Here is a 20,562-nt window from a genome sequence, read left to right on the forward strand (position 1 = left end):
CAATGATTTTGCTTTGAGGTTTGGGTTCCCTACGAGGTTACACCACGACCAAGGAAGAGAATTTGAGAACCAGCTCTTTGCCAAGCTAGGAAAGTTCTGTAGAATTCAGAGATCCCACACAACGCCCTATCACCCAGAGGGTAATGGACAAGTGGAACATTTTACCCGGACATTATTGTCGATGTTGCGCACTTTAACAGCTGACGAGAAGAAAGACTGGAAGAGTTCTCTGTCAAAAGTGGTACATGCCTATAACTGTACAAAGAGCAATGCAATGGGTTACTCACCCTTTTTCCTATTGTATGGACAATCGCCAAGACTGCCAATCGACATCATGTTCGATACTCCCGTGTCAGAGACATGCAGAACGTATCCGGAATACGTTCGGAAATGGAAGGAACGGATGGCAAAGGCATACAACATAGCGTCCAAAGTGGTTACGCAACAACAGAGCAAGAGTAAGGAGTAGTGTTGAGCCACCCCCGTAGTGTTCGAGTTCGGTTCGGTTCGTCGAACACCCGTGTGTTCGCCGAACTGTTCGTCGAACTGTTCGTCGAACACCTTCGAACACCGTTAAAACCAATGGCAGGCAAACAAAAACACATAGAAACACATAGAAAACACCTTCAAAGGTGTCCAAAAGCTGACAAACTGCTCAGAAGACACAACTAACACATGGAAAAGTGACAAGTACATATAGTCATGCGAAAAGAAAAGAGGTGGAGGAGTAAAAGGAGGGGGAGACACAGATATAGGCATGTCATGCCCTTCGAAAATCCAAAAAGTGAGAAGCCGAGACGGCCAGTCCGCTCCTGCCCGTGCCACCTCCGTGTCGCCGGGTTTGTGCCAGAGCCGCGGTGAACCCTGACGGCCAGCCCCCCTCTCCCAATACTGGTGCCTGTCCGCTGGTGGGTCGAGAGAGCCCCCCTGTGGTGGAGGCAGCTCTAAGCTTTTTAATTTAAATTGTCCCTCTAATTTGAATGAATACACTTTAAATCCATTTACAAGGATCTATTGGAGGGCAAGTCTCATGCCAGCAGCCGCGTAATTCCAGCTCCAGTAGCGTCCACTAAAGCTGCTGCAGTTAAAAAGCTTTTATAAGGATCGAGCTCGGCTGTCCACCGCAAGGCATCCTAGTGCCAGTCCCAGCCCCTATGCCTTGGGGTGCCTCCTGATGCTCTTCACTAAGTATCCCGTGGTCCCGAAGCATTTCCTTTGAAAAAATTAAGTGTCTAAACTACAGGTGGTGTAGCTTGCTTAACAGCCGGGATAATCCGCTGACTAGCAGACACTGCTACTAGGCACAAAGTATTTCCTGGGCTAGATGCAGTTAAAAATTTGTAAGTAGATACTCTCGTTGGATGCTGAGAAAGCATTCCATAGAGTCTCCTGGCACGCCATATATGATTCTCTTAAAAAGCTTGGGGTAGGGGTCTAGGGGACCCTTTTATAGCCAAAATCACGGCCCTGTATCACAATACGTCACCTAGGCTGAAGATAAATGGAACTGTAGCACCGAGGGCTCGGTTGCTACAGACGTATTGCACCTCACCCAGAGGTGTGATATCTCACTCTCAGATAAGGATGGAGTGTGGATCAGGACCCGACACCTGCATGCATTACACCACATTGCCGTGGGGCAGGGCGACCAATATGCCCCTGAGATGGGCACGACAGTCCCTGTCCCTGGCTGGAGTGGGGGGAGGGAACACTGAGGAAGGGGAACCCTGCAGTGCAGGAGCAGGGAGGAAGCAGTTCCTGGGTGCATTGAGAAGGGAGTATAAAAGGTGGGCACCATCTTAGTTCAGTGCAGAGAAGTCTGAGCAGAAGTGGCAGGGAGCAGGGGCTCTGCATGAGCTCTGCTCCGGAGGCGGGCCTAGTAACAGAGGCCCAGGCCTGCAAGAGGGAGAAGGAAGGAAGAGGAGCGGAGAAGGCTCCAGGAACGAGGAATGAAGGGATCCCAGGGGTGCGGACGGGCGAGTCGCCACCGCACGCCCGAATCCACCTGCGTGGAGGGGTCAGGCCAAAGGGGGAGACCGGTCCCCGAACTAGTGGAGGCAGGAAACGACCCTCAGCTAGAAACCGGAGGCTCTGACATTTTATGTGGCGCAGCCCCTTGCTCCACCCGCTAGGAAGGCACCACATAGGGTCAGGGAAACTGGCGCCAAGTTTACCAAGAGGAGGCCCGAGGCAGCCGGACAGAAGTGTTGGTAAGAAAGGCCAGACAAAGGACACACAAAGGGGGTCCTGTGAAGCGCTCCAAAGTTATCTGGGAGTTGTCTGAGCCCCTCACCTGGTGAGCACAGTACGACGTGGGCAGCCGTTACCTGCAGACGTGGTCTGGATAATAAGAACTGTGAGTAAAGGCCCTGAACTGCATCACTGACTCCGTGTCGTTACTGCTGCTGCCCTGCACCATCACCCCCATCCTCCGCATACACTGCCCTGAGGCTATACTCCTCCCGTGGGGAGTTATGCTACGCTCTGCTGCACCCACAACACCAGCCTTAGCGGTCTGCCCTGTAGCGGCGGTTCACTCTGACCGCAATCCACGGGTGGCGTAGTCGGACATTTAAACATCAAAACCACATAAATAGTTCCGCCACTGGTTTGACCGCCCTGAGCCACGGAACCGGATCGCCGCCACGAAGACTACAACCACCAGCATCCACCAAAAAGGGTCCGGCTCCGGGTGTCCCAAGGCCCAGGGGGTGCGTCAGAACATTTTCATCACCTTTCACAATCACCAATGGGACAAGGCAGGGATGTCCTCTGTCCCCTCTCTTATACATCCTAGTGACGGAGCACCTGCTCTCATCAATTCGCCATAACCCCAATATTAGGTGGATTGAGGTGGGAGGCACCGAGTACAAGTGCTCTCTATTTGCTGATGATGTCCTAGTATATATCACTCAATCACATATATCCATCCCTGCTGTTATGGCTGAAATAGATCACTTTGTTACATGGTAAAATTTTAAAATCAATGCAGCGAAGTCTGAGGCCCTCGATGTCTCCCTCCCTAAATCCATATAGGATTCCATCCAGTCCAACTTTCCCTTTGCCTGGCCCTCACAGGGTATCAAATACTTAGGAATTCCTATTCATAGAGACCTCTCCCATCTATGTTATCTTAATTTTGGGCCCTTTATTGAACAATTCCATACAGACCACGGTTGGCAAGTTAGAACTGTAAGATTCACTACGTGAACCACTGGTGTTTTGTGGAAAAGCACATGTACACCGCGTTCCAAATTATTATGCAAAAAGTGTTTAGGAGTGATAAGGGAAGAATTTGTTTGTTTGTCAGTTAAACTCATTGATGGTGATGTGTGTCAGGGCTCTTTATATCACTGTAAGCAATTGCAGACACCTGTGCTAATTAGTTTGGCAGGTGTGTCCAATGAAAGGCAAGACTACTTAAGAAGGCTCTCTCACATTATTAAGCAGCCTACATTTTCTGCCAAAATGGGAAAGAAAAAGGATGTGTCGGCTGCTGAGAAGCAACAAATTGTGGAGTGTTTAGGTCAAGGCATGACTACAATCAACATTGTGCGATGATCAGGATGAAGTGTCTTGGCAATCAAGAAGTATGTAGCTGATTCACAGTACACACGTGTGCGTGCTGATAAGGGCAAATTGAGGACTCTTTCCTACAGGCAATTACGTCAGGTTGAAACAGCAGCGGCAAAAAAGCCTTGTCATAGCAGCAGACAAGTTTTTGAAGCTGCTTGTGCCTCCAACGTCCCCCGAACAACAAGATGCAGGGTCCTTCAGAGGTTTGCAGCTGTGCATATGCCATCCTGTCGACCTCCTCTATCCACTTCACACAAGCAGAAACGGCTCCAGTGGGCCAAACATTACATGAAGACTGATTTCAAAACTGTTTTGTTCACGGATGAGTGCCATGCAGCGCTCGATGGTCCAGATGAATGGAGTGGAGGATGGCTGGTTGATGGACACCCCACGCAAACACGGCTACAGCGCCAACAAGGAGGAGGTGGAGTAATGTTTTGGGCTGGAATCATGGGGAGAGAGATTGTCGGCCCCTTTAGGATCCCTGAAGGCGCTAAAGATGAACTCCATAATGTATGTGGATTTTCTCAAACAGCACTTCCTGCCATGGTTCAAGAAGAAGAACCGTGTATTTCACAGCAAGATCATTTTTCTGCATGATAATGCACCATCTCATGCTGCACATAAAACATCTGCATCTCTGGCTGATATGGGCATAAAAGGGGACAAACTTATGGTGTGACCCCCATGCTCCCCTGACCTCTACCCCATTCAGAACCTTTGGAGCATCATTAAAAGGAGTGTCTATGATGGCGGGAGGCAGTTCACATCTAAGCAACAGCTCTGGGAGGGTATTCTGTCCTCATGCAAAACAATTGAAGCAGAAACCATCCAAAACCTGACAAATTCAATGGACGAGAGAGTTCAGAAGCTCCTTTCGAACAAGGGGTCCTATGTGAAAATGTAACATCACCTAGAATAAAGTTTTGAGTTGAAAACTGTTTGATTTCAGTTTCTAACAACCTGCTAATGCTTATAATTTCAAAAATGACCATTTTTTTGGTCTTTATTAAAATGAAAAGGTTGATCGAAAAGTTTGGGGGATCTAAGAGTGTGGCAACCCAGTAGTCATGATTACTTCGAATTCTGACAATATGAGGGTCATGCTGCAGGTAGTGCAGCAAGAAGGCACTTATGTGTCTTGCGCATCTCGGAGCCCCAAAATTATTTTCCGGGCTAGATGCAGCTAAAAATTATTTTTAATTTTAAATCTGGTGAAGCTTATTATAGATGGCCTAATAGGATCAGTGCTGCACACTGCTACAAAGCCCAAATTATTTTCCAGTCAAGATACAGATAAACATGATTAGTAATTTGAAAGCTTAAAACGGTTGGTAGGGTGATTTTAACCAATCATCAAGCTTTTACTCTCCCCAGGATGACACAGGGGTAGAAAAGTCGTTTCGGATCCATGATTTGTTCATCTTTATGAACGTGAGTCTGTCTACATTATCAGTGGAGAGCCGCGTGCGCTTATCTGTCAGCACACCACCAGCAGCGCTGAACACACGTTCAGACAGAACGCTGGCTGCGGGGCATGACAAGATCTCCAAGGCGTAAGTGGCTAGCTCCGGCCATTTATCCAGATTGGAAGCCCAAAAAGAGCAAGGGTCCAGTGACACAGTCGTGGCTTCAATGTTTACTTGGAGATACTCCTGTACCATCGTCTCTAGGCGTTGACTATGTGTCAGACTTCTTGTCTCCTGTGGCCTTGCAAAGGATGGGCTAAAAAAGTGGTGAAATGATTCCGCAAAATTGATGTTACCAGCAGATACTGTGGTTCTGTTACGGTTTGAGTGCTGAACACTTGACGGTCCCACGGTTGGCAAGTTGGAACTGTGAGATTCACTACGTGCACCACTGGTATTTTGTGGAAAAGCACATGTAAGATTCTGCAACAGTCTCTGCTGATACTCCTGCATGCGTGCATCCCTTTCTATGGCAGGAATAATTTCTGCAAATTTACTTTTGTACCGGGGATCTAACAGTGTGGCAACCCAGTAGTCAGGATTATTTCTAATTCTCACAATTCGAGGGTCATGTTGCAGGTAGTGCAGCAAGAAGGCACTCATGTGTGTTGCGCATCCAGGAGCACCAAGTCCCTGTTGTGTTGGTGGCGAGGTAGCAATCATGCTTCCTTCCTCTGTCCTCTCCCCCCAACCTCGCACAACAGAAATGTGATCAAGGTCTCCCTCATCTGATGAGTCTTCCATCAGTTCGTCCTCCACTTCTTCCTGGGCTCCTGCACCTTCCTCACTAGTTTGGCTGCTACCATGCGCCCTGGTAAAATCATCTCCCCCACCCTCACATGCCTGCCGCCTTGGTGCTGCCGACCGTCTGGACCTTGCAGATGTTAGCCCTTCCGCATACAACTCCTCCTCCTCTACTTCCTCCACCTCCTCTTGTGCCACCACCTGACTCCGAATTCTGTTTAACATGTGCTCCAGCATGTAAATCACCGGAATAGTCATGCTGATAATGGCATCGTCAGCACTAAACATCTTCGTCGCCATTTCAAAACTGTGCAGAAGGGTGCATAGGTCCCTGATCTGAGACCACTCCTCCAGCGTGATTTGCCCCACCTCTGAATCTCGTTGGCCCAGGCTATACGTCAGAACGTATTGCACCAGGGCTTGTCGGTGCTGCCACAGTCGCTGCAACATGTGCAGAGTTGAATTCCACCGGGTAGGCACATCGCATTTTAGCCGGTGAAGTGGCAGGCCCAACGACTTCTGTAGAGATGTAAGTCGCTGAGCTGCGGGATGCGAACGGCGGAAGTGAGCACACAGCGACCGTGCCCTCTGCAGAAGGCCATCTAGTCTGGGATAGTGGGCTAAAAATTGCTGGACAACCAGGTTCAACACGTGAGCCATACAAGGCACGTGTGTGACATTGCCCCGGCGAAGGGCCGCACCCAGGTTTGCAGCATTGTCGCACACGGCCTTCCCTGGTTTCAGGTCCAGTGGAGACAACCATTCATGAAATTGGTTCTCCAGAGCTGACCACAACTCCTCAGCTGTGTGACTCACATTTCCCAGACATTTCAATGTAAAAACCGCCTGATGACGTTGAGCCCTACTGCCAGCATAGTAAGGAGGTGTGCAGGATCCCTTCTGCGCAGTTAGAAAGCTTGTGGCATGACCAGACAGGCTTTGGGTGCAGGTGGAAGACCGAGAGGAGGTTGAGGAGGCAGAAGCAGTGGAGGAAAAATGACATAAAGAGGATTGACGCACAACTCGTGGGGACGGCAAGACTTGGACAGCAGCCCCTTGTCCTGCTGTCACCATAGTTACCCAGTGCCCAGTCAGCGACATGTAACGCCCCTGTCCATGCCTACTCGTCCAAGTGTCTGTGGTGAAATGCACCGTGTCACACACAGAGTTTCTCAAAGAAGCGGTGATGTTGTGTGCGACATGCTGGTGGAGCGCAGGCACACCTTTCTTTGAGAAGTAGTGCCGACTGGGCATCTGGTACTGGGGCACTGCGACGGACATAAGGTCTCGAAAATCCTCTGTGTCCACCAGGCGGAAAGGCAGCATTTCTGTAGCCAAGAGCTTGCAGATGGTGAAATTCAACCTCTTAGCTTTCTCATGGCTAGGAGGAAATGGTCTTTTACTTGTCCACATCTGAGGGACCGAGGGCTGGCTATTGTGCTTAGACGGGGTTGATAAGGGTGTCCCCGGCAAACTGCCGGTCTGTGAGGAAGATGCAGGCGGACATGTTAGGTTGCCTTGATCCAAAGGTGGTGCTATCGATGTCGGACAGCGCTCAAGACCAGCTGGTGTTACCACCTCCAAAGAAAATGATGACCTGCCAATCACGCTGGCTGTTGCGGGTAAAGAGGTGGCAGGTCTGCGCCCCAAAACAGGTGTGACTGCTGTCCCCCCAGTCACAGAGGATGAAGAGGCCGCGGATACACAAGATATGGCAGACGGTGGTTGGCCCGGCCGGCTAGACCGCATTGTAGCACACTGAGCTTCCCACTGCAACTTATGCTTCATGTCCATGTGCCGGTTCATGCATGAAGTACTCAAACTATGTATTTTTTGGCCTCTACTTAGCTTTTGCTGACAAATGTTACAGATAACACGAGTTGGGTCATCTTTATCGATCTGAAAAAATGCCCAGGCTATGCAAGGCTTAGCACCCATGCGACCTGAAGAGCCACCACGACTTGTGGTGAGAGGCAGAGTTGTGTTTGAGGATGCAGTTGTTGACGTGCTTCCAGTACTACGTCTCTGTCCAGGAAGGCGCAACCTGACCTCGTCGTCACTAGCATCTTCCTCCACCTCCTCTGCTGACCTCATCTCTTGGCTGACTGTGGGTTGACAGTAAGTGGGATCTCCGACCTCATCATCATCACCCTGTGCGTTATCACACCCGTCGTCCTCAGAGCCAACCTGTTCCTGCCCTGACAAAAAACTAAAGTTGTCGCTCCAATCAGGTATTTGAGTCTTATCATCGTCTTCCTCATTGTCTCCACCAACAGGAGTTACAGTTTGGGAATGAGGGTCTACATTATGGTCAGAACCTTCTGCGTCTGGTCCTGGATCCGACTCATAAAGATTCTGGGCATCAGTGCAGATCATTTCCTCGTCTGGATTCACAGAACCGCTGGAGTCGACCTCTGATTCCCAGGCTATAGTATGAGTAAACAGCTCTGCAGACTCAACCATCTGTTCTACCTCATACTCAGACGGGCAGCTGGAGATTTGGGAGCTGTGAGGAAGCAAGTGCGATTTGGGTAACACCTTTGAGGACTGGAGTATTTGTGATGTTGAAGTTGATGTGGAGGAGAGCCCACTTAAAGGAGCACTTGATATCCGTTGAAGCACCTGCTGTTTTTGTGCCTCATCTGGAATTTGTAGCGATTGGCGTGGCCGTAAGAAAGGGATCTTATCACATTGTCCGCTAAAAGAAGTAGACATTTTAGTTTGGCTGGAAGATGGTCTTTCTTCTGCACCTACCCCACGGACACAACCTTTTTTCCCCTTCCCAACACGCCTATTCCCCTTTCCACCAGCAGCAGGCCTTTTTCCACTCATTTTGGTGGTTAACTAATTCACAACTCTGGAGTTGTTTGCACAAAAAAACAATGGATGGTAACCGAGCAGAGCTGAGTGGCCAAACTGTGGTATTAGGCCAAAACTATTGGCTGGGTTAGATGCAGAAAAAAATTATTTTTAATTTGCAACCTGATGGAGGTCAGTTTAGATGGACTAATAGACCAAGTCCCACACACCGCTAGAAGCCCAAATATTTTTTCAGAGCTAGATGCAGAAATTTTTTTTATTCAATTTGCAACCTGATGGAGGTCAGTATAGATGGACTAATAGACCAAGTCCCACACACTGCTAGAAGCCCAAATATTTTTTCAGAGCTAGATGCAGAAAAAAATTATTTTTAATTTGCAACCTGATGGAGGTCAGTATAGATGGACTAATAGACCAAGTCCCACACACTGCTAGAAGCCCAAATATTTTTTCAGAGCTAGATGCAGAAAAAAATTATTTTTAATTTGCAACCTGATGGAGGTCAGTATAGATGGACTAATAGACCAAGTCCCACACACCGCTAGAAGCCCAAATATTTTTTCAGAGCTAGATGCAGAAAAAAATTATATTCAATTTGCAACCTGCTGGACGTCAGTATAGAAGGACTAATAGAACAAGTCCCACACACTGCTAGAAGCCCAAATATTTTTTCAGAGCTAAATGAAGAAAATTTTTTTATTCAATTTGCAACCTGATGGAGGTCAGTATAGATGGACTAATAGACCAAGTCCCACACACTGCTAGAAGCCCAAATATTTTTTCAGAGCTAGAAGCAGAAAAAAATTATTTTTAATTTGCAACCTGATGGAGGTCAGTATAGATGGACTAATAGAACAAGTCCCACACGCTGCTAGAAGCCCAAATATTTTTTCAGAGATAAATGAAGAAAAAAATTATTTTTAATTTGCAACCTGATGGAGGTCAGTATAGATGGACTAATAGACCAAGTCCCACACACTGCTAGAAGCCCAAATATTTTTTCAGAGCTAGATGCAGAAAAAAATTATTTTTAATTTGCAACCTGATGGAGGTCAGTATAGATGGACTAATAGACCAAGTCCCACACACCGCTAGAAGCCCAAATATTTTTTCAGAGCTAGATGCAGAAAAAAATTATATTCAATTTGCAACCTGCTGGAGGTCAGTATAGAAGGACTAATAGAACAAGTCCCACACACTGCTAGAAGCCCAAATATTTTTTCAGAGCTAAATGAAGAAAAAAATTATTTTTAATTTGCAACCTGATGGAGGTCAGTATAGATGGACTAATAGAATGATGCTATGCCCAAAAGATTTTACTTCACTAGGTGCAGTAAAAAAATTGGTATTCTATACACAGGTGGTATATCTTGCAACACAGATAGGCTACTCCACTGACTAACACACTCTGCAATAGGCCAAAAAGGATTAGCTTTGCTAGATTCAGCCAAATGCTGTGAAAAAAATTTGCACAGCACTGGCACAGACCTGCCTGGCAAAAACTGATAGGAACTGATGTAACCTAGTCCTGAAAAGGACTCCAATTACAATTAGTCTTTACTCCCACAATCTATCTATTTAAGAGCACAGACCTGCCTGATAAAAGTCGTAGGAAATGCTGTAACCTAGTCCTTAAAAGGACTGCAATCACAACTATTCCCTACTCCCAAGCTATCTGTAGATTTGTGTGAAAATTGGCTTGAAATTAACAAGGTATAGCGCACACAGCAACAGCGGTGCCGTCTAACACGCAGCTGCAGCAGTGAGAAAATGGTGGCGACGGGGAAAATGGCTTGGTCTTATAGGGCAAGGACATGTGACATACACTGCCAATCACACATGCCCTTGCTTGTGTGAAAAAAAGCACTTCGCTCCGTGTGTGCGCTGCTGATAGGCTGACAGATTGCACCTCCCCACTGCAAATGCGGGAAAGAGAAAAAAAAATGGAGATCTTCATTGTTCCTGCAGAGATCCATCCCCTGCCCCTCCCCCCGCCCCGCTGTACACTCAAACTGCGTATTAACATTAATTTTCATCATTACTGAGAAAAAATCCAGTTATGATTTTGGTGCACGAACAGTTATCGAACATAACCTCGAACAGCCGAATTTTTCTCAAATTGTTCGTGTTCGCCGACCGGCTCGAACACCGCTCAAAACAGCTCGAATTTGAGATTGGCGAACAGTTCGAGTAGAACAACGCTCATCTCTAGTAAGGAGTACTATGATCGAAAATGTTATGGAGCAGAATTGGCACCAGTAAGCCGGGTGCTAGTCAAGAATGTACGTGAGAAAGGCGGTCCAGGAAAACTTTGTTCGTACTGGGAAGACAAGACATACGTGTTCGTAAGGAGGAAAGCTGATGACAGCCCAGTGTATGAAATCCGATTAGAAACGGGAGAGAAGAAAATCTGAATAGTCCATCAGAACTTACTACTACCCTGTGATTATTTCCCACCCCAACCAGACTTCCCAGAAGTAGACCGACATCTACCGAGATCGACTAAGGGACCACCACAGACTGAAGCTCCGGAGGTGGATAGTGACCTTGAAAGTTCAGATGAAGAAGAGCACACCTTTTGTATTTCTCGGACCGGCAAGGAGAGGGATGTACCATCCTAAGGAGAGTGAACTAAGTCCTGAGGCTCTAGAGTTTGTACCAAGGAGTACAGAAGAAGTCCAATTCAGATCTGATCGAACACAGGCCTCTGAAGAGACCGATTGACACTCAGGAGGAGCGGAATTACCAGACCATGTGGAAACAAGCGACTCAGGAGAAGTACAGCAACTTACAGAGGCAGCTCCAAGAGCATCTGAGAAAGCACAGGAAATGAGTGTGGCAGAAGAAACTTCTGTGACCGAAGAACCCGTAGTCTCTGAGGAACAGCCCAGCAGTAGGATGTCAACTCGAGGACTGAGGAGTCCCGTGATGCTGACGTATGAGACACTTGGTGAACCAAGTCAAGTGCCAAGGACTGTCAACTGGAAACAGGTATCTCTGCCTGCGGACCAGGTAACCACTTGAGTGGTATTCACCACCAAGAGGCAGTATGGAAGATGTTGCCTACTGGAAAGACTTGTTTTCATGCTTTGATTTTCCGTAAAAGACTTTGTAGAAACAAAGAACTGTTAAAGCATAGAGAGAGAGAGAGATGGTTGAAAACGTAAGAAAAGCTCCAGCTGAAGAGATGCTGATTGTTTTAATTGTGTTAATTGTTTATTTCTTACAGGCATCCTACAAGAAAAAGGTTGTAAGATTAGCTTGTTATCAATGTTTATGAATGTTATACCAATTTCACAATGCCAATTTGTATATAAAGTTATCCATCTTTAACCACTGTCTCAGAGTTGGTCAGATTGACCAATTAAGACGAATGTCGAGGACAACATTCAAAAAGGAGGGAAGAGTGTGACATGCTGAAGTAGTGCTGGTGCTTTAAAAGCATCCATCAATTAGAGGGGTTAACACAGTCACAGGAGAAGGGGAGTGTTTTAGCAGAGCCCCAGGGGGAATTGTGGGGGAATTGTTTACTGTCTGACTGGAGCCAAAGAAAAAGGTGGTGTGTGTGTTTTGTATCTCACAGAAGTGCTTCTGCAAGTGAAAAGGATTCAAGTCAGGAGTGAAGCTAAGCACAGGTCAGGTAGAGTTCCTGAACTAGCAGTGCAGAGTATTGTCAGGTATAAAGATAAGGACTGGAAGAAATGGTGTCACAGGGATCATCTCCCTCAGCAAAACCTCCCTCCTCCTCCATCTCACTGTGCTGTAAAGAATGCTGTGTTCATTAATGTGCCTTTGCATTAGAATTGTGCTGTCCTGTACTAGTGGGAAAACTGAACTGCTGTGCTGCTAAGGAAACTGTACTGTTTGTCACTGGAGCCTGTTGCTCATAAGACTTAACTTGCACTGGTGAGCGGCTTCTTATTAAATGCTACTGTTCTACCGTTTATGAGGACTCATGTCAAGTGTGTCTGGTCAGCAAGTGAAACAACCTACGTGTCTGTGCCTGAGGGTCAATACCCCTGTGTGCCTGAGAGAAGCTGCAGCACATGGTCTATGGTCGCCCTGAGTAACGGTTCCCCCAGGATTCCAAATAATTCATGTAACCTGTCTCGCCCCTATCTGAAGCTAGCGGCGTGCGCGTAACATTAATACTGGAAGAATTCACCTGCAAAAATAAAAGGGAATTACATTTTTACATTTTTATTTTTTAAGGGGTTTGATTTTTTCTACTTTTATATTAGTCACTGTATTATAATTATAGTACATGAACTGTGATATAGTAAATGGCATTTCTAGAGGTAGTTTAACGCTCGTATTTATTACACATAAATGTCCATTTTCCCCTTTTTGAAAATATCAAGGCAACTAATAAAATTGTGTGGAAGTACAGTAGGGGCACTTTGACTATGTGTAGGACCGATGTGGGCTCTTCTAATATATGAAAGCATAGTGGGGGCATTAATACGATGTGGAAGCACAATAGGGGTATTATTGCTATTTTGAGACACTGTGTGTGAGCACAGGGAAGAGCACTTATTTCTGTGCGGGGGCGCAGAAGTGGTGGACTACTACTGTCTAGGGCACTGTGGGTGGTTACAGTACTATATAGTTTGAGTAGGTGGGAAAAGGCAAGGAGGGTACTGACACTACCTCCTGGTCATGGATATATGCCGTATTCATGGCGGTATGGACTGCATGGAGAAGAAAGAGGAAACCAACAAATACAGTCATAAAGATATTACTATGAGACACCGGATTCATCTGTGCACGAAACACTTATAGGGTCTACAGAGCGCTTACGAAGATCAGATATCGACCGCTGTATGGTCACTGCATGGCGGTAATATTGGTCTGAGTATAGTGAGTTAATGTTAACGATCTGTATTGTCGTATTATTCGGTCATTATATGGTTATAACGTGGTCATATTATTTTCCGTTCTATAGCAGCATTATTGTTAATATTGGTCTTTATATACAGAGATTTGCTCAGTGAAAGAATAATAAGTATACTTGTATGGTTTGGCGGTATTATTTGTTTAGTGTATGATATTATTATTTAGAGGTGTATTGTTGTCTTTCATATAAAGTTTGTATTATCCTTTACTTTTCAGGGCAAGGACAAATATCTGAACAGATCCTATGGCCCATGGAGCCAGCACATTTGCTGGTGTAATTGCTTCCCTTAGATGCACGACTCTCTTAGTCCCGAGCTGAACCCATGCCCTGCGCTGGGCACGTCGGGCATCATTTTGGGTTTGTAATAGGGCACTCCAGTGTGACCTATCAGAAAAGAGGCCAAGCACACATTTTGGAATTACAGTTAAATTACTCTATATTTTGATTTCTTCCAGATCGAGAAGGTCCATTTGGAGACCCCCATTGAGGGAAGCTGGTATGGGTGGCACCATGGACTAGTGTGCACTCCAATAGCAGCTCTGATCAGAGGTGACCCACCATACACTGAAGGGCCATCATCTGCAAATTATTATTTTTGTTTGCTGTAACATTTTACTTGGCAGAGTCGTAAAGGTGAAATAAGATGCGGAATTCATGAACTATAACATTGAGATAACATTCATTATTCGTTATCTTATTCTGGAAGAATGAGACGTGCATGAGAAGACAAGCCGACCTGATAAGTAGGGAAAGATCCGATGAGGATCAAAGCGCTGCTTGTTGGCTTAAGGCCCCGATCGCTAGCGTTGATGCGTCACGGTTTTTGTGACGTAATAGCGATCTCGCTAGCGATCTCGTTATGTCTGACAGGTAGCAACGATCAGGCCCCTGCTGTGAGATCGCTGATCGTTACAAAGCCTCCTGGACCATTCCTGGGTCGTTGCGCTCCCGCTGGGCAGTGTGCATCGCTGTATTTGACACCTTATCAACGACCTCGTTAGCGATTCAGAACTGAGACGCGTAGGCGTGCATAAATTGGACTTTTCCGCGCCCCTCGTCCCCGATTGGTGGTCTTTCGGATCCCACCAGCGTTCTCCGGCTGTGACTCCACTTTGAAGAAATCAGACGTCTTTAGCGAGGTAGGTATTGTTTGGGGTCTTAAATGAGTTTCCATTTTTAATTCATTTATAGGACATCTGCCAATTATCTGCTGTCATTGCTCTTCAGGGAGGGAGGGCTTGGTTTCTATCTGTGTATATATATGCTTTTGCATGGGCAGATATTTTAGGGGTCTCGTGCACACACACCTACACAGCACGTTTTCTGACACGCTGTCCTGGCCAACCACTTCAGAGTTTTTCACACGCCAATTAACATGAAGCTTAAATCCATAGACTCTGTTGTTTTGGCCTGTTGCACGCTTCACAACTTTCTTCGTCGATGTGATGCAATGACGTACTGTCCGCCTGGCTTCGTGGACTCTGTGGACCGAGCCAATGGGGAAGTGGAGCTCGGTGAATGGCGTGCAAACCATCCTGCAATTGCAGGCCTTCAACCAGTGGGACATGGCAGAAACACCCATGATGCGAAGACCTGCCGCGACAACTACTGCCAGTATGTTAACGGTCCTGGTGCTGTTCCTTGGCAGCATCAGAACCTATAATGGGCAACTACTCATGTTTCTACACTACTGACATTTCTGTACTGATGTGTCCAATAAACTGTGTGTTCTACTATGCAAAAGCTTTGTTTCTCATTCTTTCAGTAGTAGCAGTAGTCACCGCAGTAAGCAGTCCATATATATATACAGTACAGACCAAAAGTTTGGACACACCTCATTTAAAGATTTTTCAGTATTTTCATGACTTTGAAAATTGTACATTCACACTGAAGGCATCAAAACTATGAATTACCACACGTGGAATTATATACTTAACAAAAATGTGTGAAACAACTGAAAATATTTCTTATATTCTAGGTTCTTCAAAGTAGCCACCTTTTGCTTTGATGACTGCTTTGCACACTCTTGGCATTCTCTTGATGAGCTTCAAGAGGTTGTCACCGGAAATAGTCTTCCAACAATCTTGAAGGAGTTCCCAGAGATGCTTAGCACTTGTTGGCCCTTTTGCCTTCACTCTGCGGTCCAGCTCACCCCAAACCATCTCGATTGGGTTCAGGTCTGGTGACTGTGGAGGCCAGGTCATCTGGCGTAGCCCCCCATCACTCTCCTTCTTGGTCAAATAGCCCTTACACAGCCTGGAGGTGTTTGGGGTCATTGTCGTGTTAAAAAATAAGTGATGGTCCAACTAAACGCAAACCGGATGGAATAGCATGCCGCTGCAAGATGCTGTGGCAGCCATGCTGGTTCAGTATGCCTTCAATTTTGAATAAATCCCCAACAGTGTCACCAGCAAAGCACCCCCACACCATCACACCTCCTCCTCCATGCTTCACGGTGGGAACCAGGCATGTAGAGTCCATCCGTTCACCTTTTCTGTGTCGCACAAAGACACGGTGGTTGGAACCAAAGATCTCAAATTTGGACTCCTCAGACCAAAGCACAGATTTCCACTGGTCTAATGTCCATTCCTTGTGTTCTTTAGCCCAAACAAGTCTCTTCTGCTTGTTGCCTGTCCTTAGCAGTGGTTTCCAAGCAGCTATTTTACCATGAAGGCCTGCTGCACAAAGTCTCCTCTTAACAGTTGTTGAAGAGATGTGTCTGCTGCTAGAACTCTGTGTGGCATTGACCTGGTCTCTAATCTGAGCTGCTGTTAACCTGCGATTTCTGAGGCTGGTGACTCGGATAAACTTATCCTCAGAAGCAGAGGTGACTCTTGGTCTTCCTTTCCTGGGGCGGTCCTCATGTGAGCCAGTTTCTTTGTAGAGCTTGATGGTTTTTGCAACTGCACTTGGGGACACATTCAAAGTTTGCCCAATTTTTCGCACTGACTGACCTTCATTTCTTAAAGTAATGATGGCCACTCGATTTTCTTTACTTAGCTGCTTTTTTCTTGCCATAATACAAATTCTAACAGTCTATTCAGTAGGACTATCAGCTGTGTATCCACCTGACTTCTGCACAACACAACTGATGGTCCCAACCCCATTTATAAGGCAAGAAATCCCACTTATTAAACCTGACAGGGCACACCTGTGAAGTGAAAACCATTTCCGGTGACTACCTCTTGAAGCTCATCAAGAGAATGCCAAGAGTGTGCACAGCAGTCATCAAAGCAAAAGGTGGCTACTTTGAAGAACCTAGAATATAAGACATATTTTCAGTTGTTTCACACTTTTTTGTTAAGTATATAATTCCACATGTGGTAATTCATAGTTTTGATGCCTTCAGTGTGAATGTACAATTTTCATAGTCATGAAAATACAGAAAAATCTTTAAATGAGAAGGTGTGTCCAAACTTTTGGTCTGTACTGTACATATGTATATACATGCGTATACAGATACATACATACACACACACATACATACACGCATATACATTTGTGTACTCGTATGTAAACAGATTCATCCATGTACTCATACATATTTTTAAGTACATAAATATACACACACACTCATATACACATACGTATACAGATAACTATATATACACATACATACTCTCAAACATACAGATATGCATACACATAAATGGCCATTTACATCTCTATATATATATATTCATATAAATATATGGACATCCATACATCTGTACAGGAACAATGCACACACCAGTATTCTCGTCTGACCGGAGACGCAGTAGCGATCCCGTCTGGTGGGCGATCTTGTGTTAAACCAAGGCCGCCCAATCAGAACGCAGTAGCGTCCACCAATCGGAGGTGAGGGGGCGCGGAAAAGTGATTTTATGCACGCCTTTGTGACACAGTACAGTCCCTATCAAGGTGTGGATCGTTGAAATAGCTGCTGAGTGAAAGCGTCCCAACGACCGCCGAGATCGTTAGTTAGATCGCTGGGGCGGCCGAAATCGTTGGGAAGTTCTGCATGTTTGACAGCTCCCCAGCGATAACGAAACGACTCTCCACCGATCCCAAAACCGTGACGCACTAACGATCTTGCTAGCGATCTCATTATGTATGACGGGGCCTTTATAATACCAGGACTCTCGCTACATGGACCCTTTTTGGTAAACAGGCATACAGTACTGTGTAAAAGTTTTAGGCACTTGAAAAAAAAAATGCTGCAAAGTAAGAAGCTTTCAAAAATGGAAGTGGAAATGGTTTATTTTAATTAATTAACTAAAAGAAAAGTGAAGGAGCTAAAGAGAAAAATCTAAATCCAACATTTGGTGACCGCCCCTCATCTTTCATAAATTCTTCTCAATACTTGCACACAGATTTTGAAGGATCTCGGCAGGAGACATTTTCTAAACATCTTGGAGAGCTGACCTCAGATCTTCTGTGTATGAGGCTTGTGCGGATCTTTGTCTCTTCATTTCATCCCAGAAAACTGGATGATCAGGGATCAGGGGCTGGATCATCACCCCCAGGGCTCCTCATTCTTTATGACATTGGCTGGATGTTTGGGGTTATTGTCCGTTTGCAGAATAAATTTGGAGCCGATCAGACTCCTCCATGATGGATAAATATCTGCCTGTATTTCTTAGCATTCAGAACACCATTAATCCTGACCGTGTCCCCAACCCTTATTGCTGAAATGCAGTCTCAAACTTGCAGAACACTCCATTATTCTTCACTTTTCCTGCGTACACTCTACAGCCCTTCAGAAAACGAACAGATTCTGTTACAGCCAAACACTTCACATTTTGACTTATCAGCCCAGAGCACCTGCTGTTATCTCTACCTGAGAGACACCTTGCTGATGAAGAATTGTGTCATGCATAGTCTTGACATGGTGTATGCCCAGTGACATGAAACCGTCTTCCACAACCTCACCTTTATAGTAGAAATTAGCTATTCCGCACCCAATTTTTAGCATTCTGCACAAATGTTTCTGTTTCAGTTGAATTGAAATCAACTGCTCTGGTGTTTCAGAGAAAACATAGTTAAAACAGCCAGCCGGGGGCCATAAGCCGGAAGAAGCCTGGTTCAACACTTTGCACTGATGATGGGCAGAAACCATGAAACGCGTGTCTGCATTTCTGGTCAGGCGGCTATATTCTTTGAAGGGTTGATATTGACTTAGAATTAGAAGTAGAAGAAATGCTACTTCCAATAGGTGGCACTAGAGTTCCTGTCTTCTTGCACTCTTAGGAGGTTATTTGCATAGAAAAAATGATAGACTGACCAAACACTGCTGGAAAGCTGTCTGTTTTTTCACAAACAAGGAAAAAACGGATGTCAGAATGGGGCTACAGCAGCAGTGATAATAGGAATTATATGGGGAGAAAAACAGCACACGTGGATCTACATTGACTATACAAAACAGCACACGTGGATCTGCATTGACTATACAAAACAGCACACGTGGATCTGCATTGACAATACAAAACAGCACGCGTGGATCTGCATTGACTATACAAAACAGTATATGTGAATCTACGTTGACTACATAAAGCAGCACACGGGGATCTTCGTTGACCAAACAAAACAGTACATGTGGATCTATGTTGACTACATAAAACAGCACACGTGAATCTTCATTGACTATACAAAACAGTACATCTGGATCTATGTTGACTACATAAAACAGCACATATAGATCTACATAGACTATACAAAACAGTACATGTGGATCAACGTTGACTACCTAAAACAACAAATGTGGATCTTCATTGACTATACAAAACAGTACACGTGGATGTACATTTACTACATAAAACAGCAAACATGGATCTATGTTGACTACACAAAACAGCAAACGTGGATCTACATTGATTATACAAAACAGCACATGTGGATCTACTTTGACCATACAAAACTGCACACGTGGATCTACGCTGACTATACAAAATAGTGCATGTGGATCTACGTTGACTACATGAAACCGCACACGTGGATCTACGTTGACTACACAAAACAACACGTGGATCTTCGTTGACTACACAAAACAGTTCACGTTGATCTTTGTTGACTATACAAAACAGTTCACGTGGATCTTTGTTGACTATACAAAACAGCACACATGGATCTTCTTTGACTATGCAAAACAGTACATGTGGATCTACGTTTACTACATAAAACAGCAAACAGATCTACGTTGACTACACAAAACAGCAGACGTGGATCTACATTGACTACATAAAACAGCAAACATGGATCTACATTGACTATGCAAAACAGCACACATGGATCTACGTTGACTACAAAATAGCACACGTGGATCTACGTTAACTATACAAAACAGTACATGTGGATCTACATTGACTATACAAAGCAGCACACATGGATCTACATTAACTACATAAAATAGCACACGTGGATCTACGTTGACTACACAAAACAGTACACGTGGATCTACGTTGACTACACAAAACAACACGTGGATCTACGTTAACTACACAAAACACCACACATGGATCTACGTTGACTATACAAAACAGCACACATGGATCTTCCTTGACTATGCAAAACAGTACATGTGGATCTACGTTTACTACACAAAACAGCAGACGTAGATCTACATTGACTACATAAAACAGCAAACATGGATCTACATTGACTATACAAAACAGCACACATGGATCTACGTTGACTACAAAATAGCTCACGTGGATCTACGTTGACTATACAAAACAGTACATGTGGATCTACGTTGACTATACAAAGCAGCACACGTGGATCTACATTGACTGCATAAAATAGCACACGTGGATCTACGTTGACTACACAAAACAGTACACGTGGATCTACGTTGACTACACAAAACAACACGTGGATCTACGTTGACTATGCAAAACAGCACATGTGGACCTTCGTTGACTATACAGATTAGGGGTCAGTAATGCTTCTTACTGCTGCAGTTCTGGACCTGGGTGCCTAGCCGCTGCAGGAGCTCTTAGATCTTAGCAGAGCCACATCATTTTTACAGTGCAGTCAGGAGGTTGTATCCCCCTGATCTATCAGCCCCAGGTACATGGG

The 20,562-nt window shown here is 45.3% G+C and overlaps 1 protein-coding gene across 1 annotated transcript in view; it reads left to right on the top strand.

The window, feature by feature from the left end:
* LOC141152754 (uncharacterized) overlaps positions 1 to 14,841 on the top strand; it is a 104,341-nt gene extending 89,500 nt beyond the window's left edge. The window contains exon 4 of the transcript XR_012247145.1: positions 13,722 to 14,841. The gene's annotated coding sequence lies outside the window, so the exon portion shown is untranslated. The remainder of the gene's footprint in view (positions 1 to 13,721) is intronic.
* Positions 14,842 to 20,562: the final 5,721 nt, after the last annotated feature.

The sequence above is a fragment of the Phyllobates terribilis genome, unplaced genomic scaffold, assembly GCF_046119375.1.
Source record: "Phyllobates terribilis strain yellow unplaced genomic scaffold, ASM4611937v1 Scaffold_6__1_contigs__length_29720123, whole genome shotgun sequence".
Taxonomy (NCBI): domain Eukaryota; kingdom Metazoa; phylum Chordata; class Amphibia; order Anura; family Dendrobatidae; genus Phyllobates; species Phyllobates terribilis.